General features: G+C 50.8%; 1 long non-coding RNA gene across 1 annotated transcript in view; it reads right to left on the bottom strand.

The window, feature by feature from the left end:
* LOC112840054 (uncharacterized) overlaps nt 1–4,704 on the bottom strand; it is a 22,322-nt gene extending 17,618 nt beyond the window's left edge. Inside the window, exon 1 of the long non-coding RNA XR_003212373.2 lies at nt 4,649–4,704. This is a non-coding gene — a long non-coding RNA (uncharacterized lncRNA). The remainder of the gene's footprint in view (nt 1–4,648) is intronic.
* Nucleotides 4,705–6,912: the final 2,208 nt, after the last annotated feature.

Consider the following 6,912-nt stretch of genomic DNA (forward strand, 5'->3'; position numbering starts at 1 on the left):
TGTCACTTGGGGTCACCTGCCCTCTTCTAGCAGCCTCAAGCAGTCCTCCATCCTGCACACACACAAACGGGCCTCATGTGTCTGTCCCTCCAGGAAGACCACCTCGTCCCAGATGCACCAGATGCATCTTCCAGGAAGAAGTCACTGTCATTCCTCTGAGCTCCTAGGCCAAGCATCTGAGTAGTGTCCGTGGCCCGTGAATGTGGGGCAGAGACCAAGGCCTGGGCACTTGGGAGTAGGGAGCAGCCGTCTTAGCTGACACCAGGAAGGGTGGATAGCGCTCGGGAGAGAAGACGCAGAGAGGGCAGGGCCGAACCGCTAAGCGGAGGACTTGGGTCTCCTTCTGGGCCAGAACAGGAGAGGATGTGAGCAGGCAGCTGGGTGGCAGTGCGGGGGCGGGGTGGAGGGGCAGCATGGGGCCTGGGGTGAGGTGTGGAAAGAATGTGTGGGTTCAGGAGAAGCCACTCCCAGCTGTGGGAACTTGAACAAGTCCCCAGGCTCTTTGAGCTTGGTTTTCCTCCTCTGTGAAGTGGGACTCACAAGCCAGCCTGCTGGGAGTCAAGTAGCCCACAGCTGTGACATGCTGTGTGAGCCAGGAGGGGACACAATGTGGAAAGTCCCCCCGTTTGTGCCAGGGAAGGTGGAAGGGAATGTGCAGGGATGTGATGGGGACCCATCTGGACAGAAACATCCAACACCCTGGCACACGCAGCGCCTCCTTCATATGATTCCCTGTCCCACACACATTCCAGATTGCCGGACCTCCTGTTTTACGTTTCTGATTCCACAGGTAACATACAAGGACAGACCAAGCCAGGCATGAGCACACGTGCGCACACACACACACACACACACACACACACACCCCAAACCCTTGCTTCCTCCCCTCCATCAGTAGCAGAGCACACTGGGTCCTGTTCTTCTACACTTAGTACCCATATGCTCAGCACCCCAAGTGAGGAGTGTCTGTGTGGGTGTGAGTGTGTGTGTGTGCACGTGTGCCCGTGAGATCAGTTCTCAGCCCATGTGTTGCTCTAACTTGCTTTTGTCACCTAACACCAAGACTTAGGAACGACCTTGTTCCGACTGGACATCAGAACATCCTCTGTAAGCAGGTGCCAAATTTCACAGAGCCATGCCGCCACCGAGTGGTGTTTGGGTTATCTCAGACCTCACTCAAGACAAAGAAAGACTGAGAAACAATAATGACAGATTTCTATAGTATCTTTATTTCATAAACTGTCCAGAGTTGGCAGGGATGTTTTTCCAGGTTCGGACACTGGGAGGTCCGGAGGCCGCACCATGGCCACCCGCCAGAGGGTAGAGTCAGCCCCCAGGGTCCTGCCTGCCACTATCAAAGGAAGCATCTCTGCTCAGAGGAAGGCATCTCTCAGGAACCCAGTCCCCGACACTGTGAATTGCCCCTGGACCCCTGAGCCACATGCATAACCAGACTTGCTGCCCTCCATTCCCAAAGACCCACAGAGGGGTCTGGGAAGCTGGGGCAGGGAGCCTCACCCAGGGCAGCTCTTCATCAGCTCAAAGAGGGCTTGATCTCTTTCCCAAAGGGCTCGTGTGCTTTTGTGATTGCCAAGATAATGGTAGTGTGATACTTTGGTGCCCTATGAATACCCCAGGCCCCAGTAACCTCTCGCTAAATGGTTTCAGCTTCCACCGATGGTCCTGGCCTGAATCAATTACACACTGAGGGTTGCAGGTCAGTGACTTTCTGATTCTCTCCCTCTTTCTACATTATCTGACATTCTCCCATGAAGAAGAACTTCCCTTACTCCCTGGGATGGACAAGTGCTTCTCCAAACAAAGTGCAGTGCCCTCCTCCAATGGTGGGAAATGGGCCTTCCTTCCTTCCTTCCTTCCTTCCTTCCCTTTTTTCCTTCCTTGTCTTTTTCTTTTCTTTTTTTTTTTTTTTTTGATGATCACAATGGGCCTATGATTTGTATGTATTGTTCTTTGTGCTCAATTACAGTCATTATGCTTTTCGATGTCCCAATTATCCCAGAAATCTTTGAGCACTTACTTGCTTTCTGGCACAAGATGTCCCAGGCCTGCTTCAGGCTGCTCCTGCCCCAGACCTAGAACCAGCTGGTCTCCCGAAGAGCCTCAGGTCCCCAGCATGGGAGCGGAATTTAGAACCCAGGATCCTCCCCTCCATGTGCTCACTGCTGTGAAGGTGACCCACTTCCCTTTACAGAAGAAAGATCTGACAGCAGAGAGGGGCTGGGGCCTGCCATTTCCCACAGGCAGCTAGGGCAGAGCGGGGACTAAGTTCCCAGCCTCCCAACTCTCCACAGACTCTCTGGGGTGGGAAGAGGTTGCTAGGTTGGTCAGTTCTAAGCATAAAAGCTGGAGCTCATGGTCCTCCCCTGGGAGGCCTCGTGAGGGTCCTCTTCATATACTTGGTCTCAGCCCTGCAGTCAGGGCCTTAAACCCAGGTGACAAGTAATTTCAAGGGCACTGGAAAATGCCAGACCCCAAAATCAAGCTGCCCACCCATTAGCTGATGCCTGAAATTCCACCATTCATTCCTAAATGTAGAGTAGATCCCTGTTTATGTACAACCTCCCTGAGGAGCTCACTTTAAGTGTTCAGGTGTTCCTGACATCACCAATGGGACAGACAACCCTGAGGTGCCTGGGCCTGGAGGTTGGAAAGAGGGGCCACGCTGCACTGGGGAGGAGCCTGAGGACTTACACAGACCTTGGGGACTGTCTGGGTCTGGGCCCCTCTTCTCAGACATGTGTCAAAATCTGGCAGCCCCAGCCCCCTGCCCACCCACTGCTCTAGGAAAAAAGTACATCACCCCCTGCAACCTCCAAGATCCCCACAGGGCTCCTGGGCATAGATGCTGAACCCCCAGCTTTATGGCTCCAATACATTGAACTCATGATGGTCAATGAAGAAATCCATGTGTTTTCTTTTCCCTGGTAACCCCTTAGTCTACATTTCAGCCAAGAAGGTTCTTTCTCATTAACAGAATGAGGAAAAGGAAAATTGGAAAATTGTTTTCAATTCACACAGAGCTATTTCTGTTTGTGATAAGATACTACTTTGACATATTAATCAAAGGGCTTTGTTTTCTGTTTGGGGGCTTTTTGTACATTATGCTACTCCATCATTTAGCCCATTCAGACAGGGGGTTATTTTAGACTGGGGGTCCTCTGGGTGGGGGCCACACAGCAGAGAACAGAGCATGCGTGGGTAGGTTTTGGCACCCACTGCAGGTTGCTGAGACTCAGGAAGAGGAACAGTAGGAGCCAAAGCTTAATGTTGGAAGAGCCCAGCTCTTTTGAGAGAGAAAGTTTTGGTTTTCTGTTTGTCTTTGGTCCAAAAAAGCCCAGAGGACAAGGGTTGGACCCATAAAAAAGAAAGAATGCATTCAAAGCCAGTCCTGACACCTAGAAGAAGCTGGTCCAGGAGGGCAGGAGGGGCGGTGGTGGGAAGCAGGAGTGGCGGCCACTCTGAGCCCCTCAGCGCAGGTCAAGACAGTGCGTGTGTTGGAGACACATGGCTGGAGCTTCGTGGAGTCCAGAGAGGACAGAAGAGAGTCAGGCCTGGTAAGCCTTGCCCCGCCAGGATTTCCCACCATAGCAGGTGAGCTAGCATGCTTAAACATGGGGCCCAGGCCACTTCTGGCTTTCTCCTCCATCATTCCTGGTGGGGGTTGCAAAGGGTGCTCCAAGCAAGCAGATGGAGAAAAGGGGAAGGAGAGCAAAAGGCCACTCCATAAACATGTCTTCAGGATATTCCGCAATCACTGCCAACAGGACTTCTGCTTTTACCCTTTCCACGAAAACAAAGACACCCACCCGAGTGTCACGGAGGCTGAGCCCACATGGGGTCTTATTTCAGAAGGCCACGAGCCATCAGGAGATGCTCTGAGCCCAGCCTGCAAGGCTCCAGCCTATGCTGCACAGTGAGGTACACCTGAGCCCCCAAGGCTGTGCCTGCCAATATCTCTGCCCTAGTGACATCTCTCCCCCTGCTCCATCCTGGGTTCTCAGGCTTAGGAGGCAGGGGCCTCTCTGGCCTGGGACTCTTCCTTGGACGAGGCCATTTTACCAATAAGGCTGACCCAGCCCACCAGAGCTATGCTTCCTCAAATGGTTAGCCACTACTCGTCTTTGGCTGTTGGCATAGAAATTTAAATTAATTAAAATCAAATAAATTTTGGTGCTCAACATCACAAATCATCAGGCAAATGCAAACCCAAACCACAATGAGATGTCATCTCTCATATATGAGAATGGCTATTGTCAGAATGACAGGAGATGACCAGTGTTGACGGGAGGTAGAGAAAAAGAGATCTGTGTGCACTCTTGGTGGGAATGCAAATTGGCATGGAAAGCAGTGTGGAGGCTCCTTGAACAATTAAACATAGAATCACCATATGATCCAGCGATCCCACTTCTGGGTATTTACCTGAAGGCAGGGAAAACATTAACTCCAAAAGATATCTGTACCCCCACATTTACTGCAGCATTATTTACAAGAACCAACACATGGAAGCAACCTAAGTGTCCATCAAGAGATGAATGAATACAGAAAATGTGGCAGATAAACGCATGGGCACGCACGCACACACACACACCAGAATATCACTCAGCCATAAAAAGGAAGGAAATCTTACCATTTTTGACAACATGGATAGACCTCGAGGGCACGCATTCTGCTAAGTGAAAGGAGTCAGACAGAGAAAGACAAATACTGTATGATCTCACTTATGTGTGGAATCAAAAACAAAACAAACAAAAAAACCAAACTCATAGATACAGAGAACAGACTGGCGGTTGCCAGGGTGGGGATGGGGGGTGGGTGAAAAGGGAAGTGGTCAAAAGAGACAAACTTCCAGTTATAAAAGAAACCCTGGGGATGTAATTCATAGCATGGTGGCTATAATTAATACTACATTGCATATTTGAAAGTTGTTATGACAGTCAATCTTAAAACTTTTCATCATGAGCAAACAGTATTCGTAAGTACGTGTAGTGATGGATATTAATTAGATGCACTGTGGTGATCATTTCACAGTATATACAAGTATCGAATCATTATGTTGTACACCTGAAACTAATATAATGTTATGTGTACTTATATCTCAGTAAAAAATAAACAAGAAAATTAAATAAATTTAAAAAGTCAGCTCTTCTATCACACTAATATTTCAACATTTTAAGTGTCCAATGCCACAGGGGGCTAGTGGTTACCATACTGGACAGCACAGACACAGAACAATCCATCATTGAAGAAAGTTCTATTGGCAGCACTACCCCAGAGGGATGAGGGTTCAGAGTCTTCAAGTTTCCACTTGGGGAACCATAGCAGTGGGCCCCGTTCACACACCCCTCCCTGCTTCTTCCCTCACCACAGTCCCCGCTTCTGATGACCAGAGCCATACCCCGGCCCCATCACACCGACCAATGGGATGGTGTGGGGGCCCAAAGGGAGGAGAGACCAACAGGGACAAAAGGAAGACAGTCAAGGAGGATCGGGGTGCTGTTGGCCTCTGTGATGGCTGACCGGGCAAGTGGAAGCAAATCCCCTCTCTGCTCTCAACTTCCTCATCTACCCGCCCACTCAGCCATCCACCGAACCATCCACCCATCCGCCCTTCCATCCACCCATGTAACCATCTACTAACCCATCCACCCACCCACTCATTCACCTACCCACTCATCTGTCCATCCACTCATCCACCCATCTACCCACCCATCCAACCTATTTTACCCACCCATCCATTCATCCACCCACCCATCCACTTATCCATCTACCCTTCCCCCCATCCACCCATACATCTATCCACCCACCCATCCGCCCACCCACTCATTGGCCCATCCATCCACCTACCCATCCACCCATCTATTCATCCATCCATGTATCCATCTATCCAACTGTTCCATACTCCTGCTTCCAAGCATTGTGGATACAAAACAAACGAGCCAGACTCCCACCTCAGTATGAAAACAACCAGCAAGATAATAACAACAATGGCACGGCGGCTGTCAGTAATGGGACAAGTGTTCTGATAAATGTGGAATGAATGCCACATGGAGGAGACACAGTAAATGGTAAAAACTGATGAGCACTGAAGAGTCCGCCCAGGACCCTCCTTCCCTAGGAGAAGGTGCTCCCCAAAGTGGGCCGAGGCTGTCGATCCACATGCTGGGACCGGCCCCAACACCCTAAGGGAAGCTTGTGAGAGACTGAGTGACCTCCCAGGACCTGTTCTAGACAGGCCACTCAGCCAAGGTGGAGCCCCGGCCAGCCCCCCACCTGCCGGCTCTGTGGCTCCCACTCCCAGGCTGCCAAGTCTCCACCCGCACAAGGGGAACAAACCCAGGAACCTCCAAGGGGTGACCTCACCTGCAGAGGAGCCTGGCCAAGGCTGTCTTTTTGGCTTCAGCTTCCCTTCAGAGGGTTTGGAAAAGGTGGGCCTGGCCACAGTCCCAGCTCTCCCACTCTTGAGCTTGGGGGCTGCTCAGAGCTTCAGAGGCTCCGACTACAAAATGCAGACCCACTTGCCTTGCAGAACTGTGTGAAGATTGCACACGGTGTGGGCAAAGGCCTATCTGGGGACTGGCATACAGCTGGCGCCTAGCAAGGGCTACACATGGTTACCATTTGAGAAGGGTTCCCTTTCCACTCTCACATACTCTAATGCTATAAACTAGAGATTTGAGGCCCACAGGATTACTTCACAAGCCTGTACTAAACTATCCTGTACATGCTTTCCCTCCTGTACTCAACAGGAAAAGGGCAACACGTCATGAATCAAAACACCTTTGACCTGCCTGGGAGATCTGCTCCCCCACACACTTCACCTGAGTCTTTGGAGAATTTTCATCACTCATGTCAATGTGCCAAACAACCTGGAGCTCTGAGGCCTCCAGGGAG

The sequence above is a fragment of the Callorhinus ursinus genome, unplaced genomic scaffold, assembly GCF_003265705.2.
Source record: "Callorhinus ursinus isolate GAN/ISIS: 27379988/994484 unplaced genomic scaffold, GSC_fseal_2.0 scaffold47, whole genome shotgun sequence".
Classification (NCBI taxonomy): domain Eukaryota; kingdom Metazoa; phylum Chordata; class Mammalia; order Carnivora; family Otariidae; genus Callorhinus; species Callorhinus ursinus.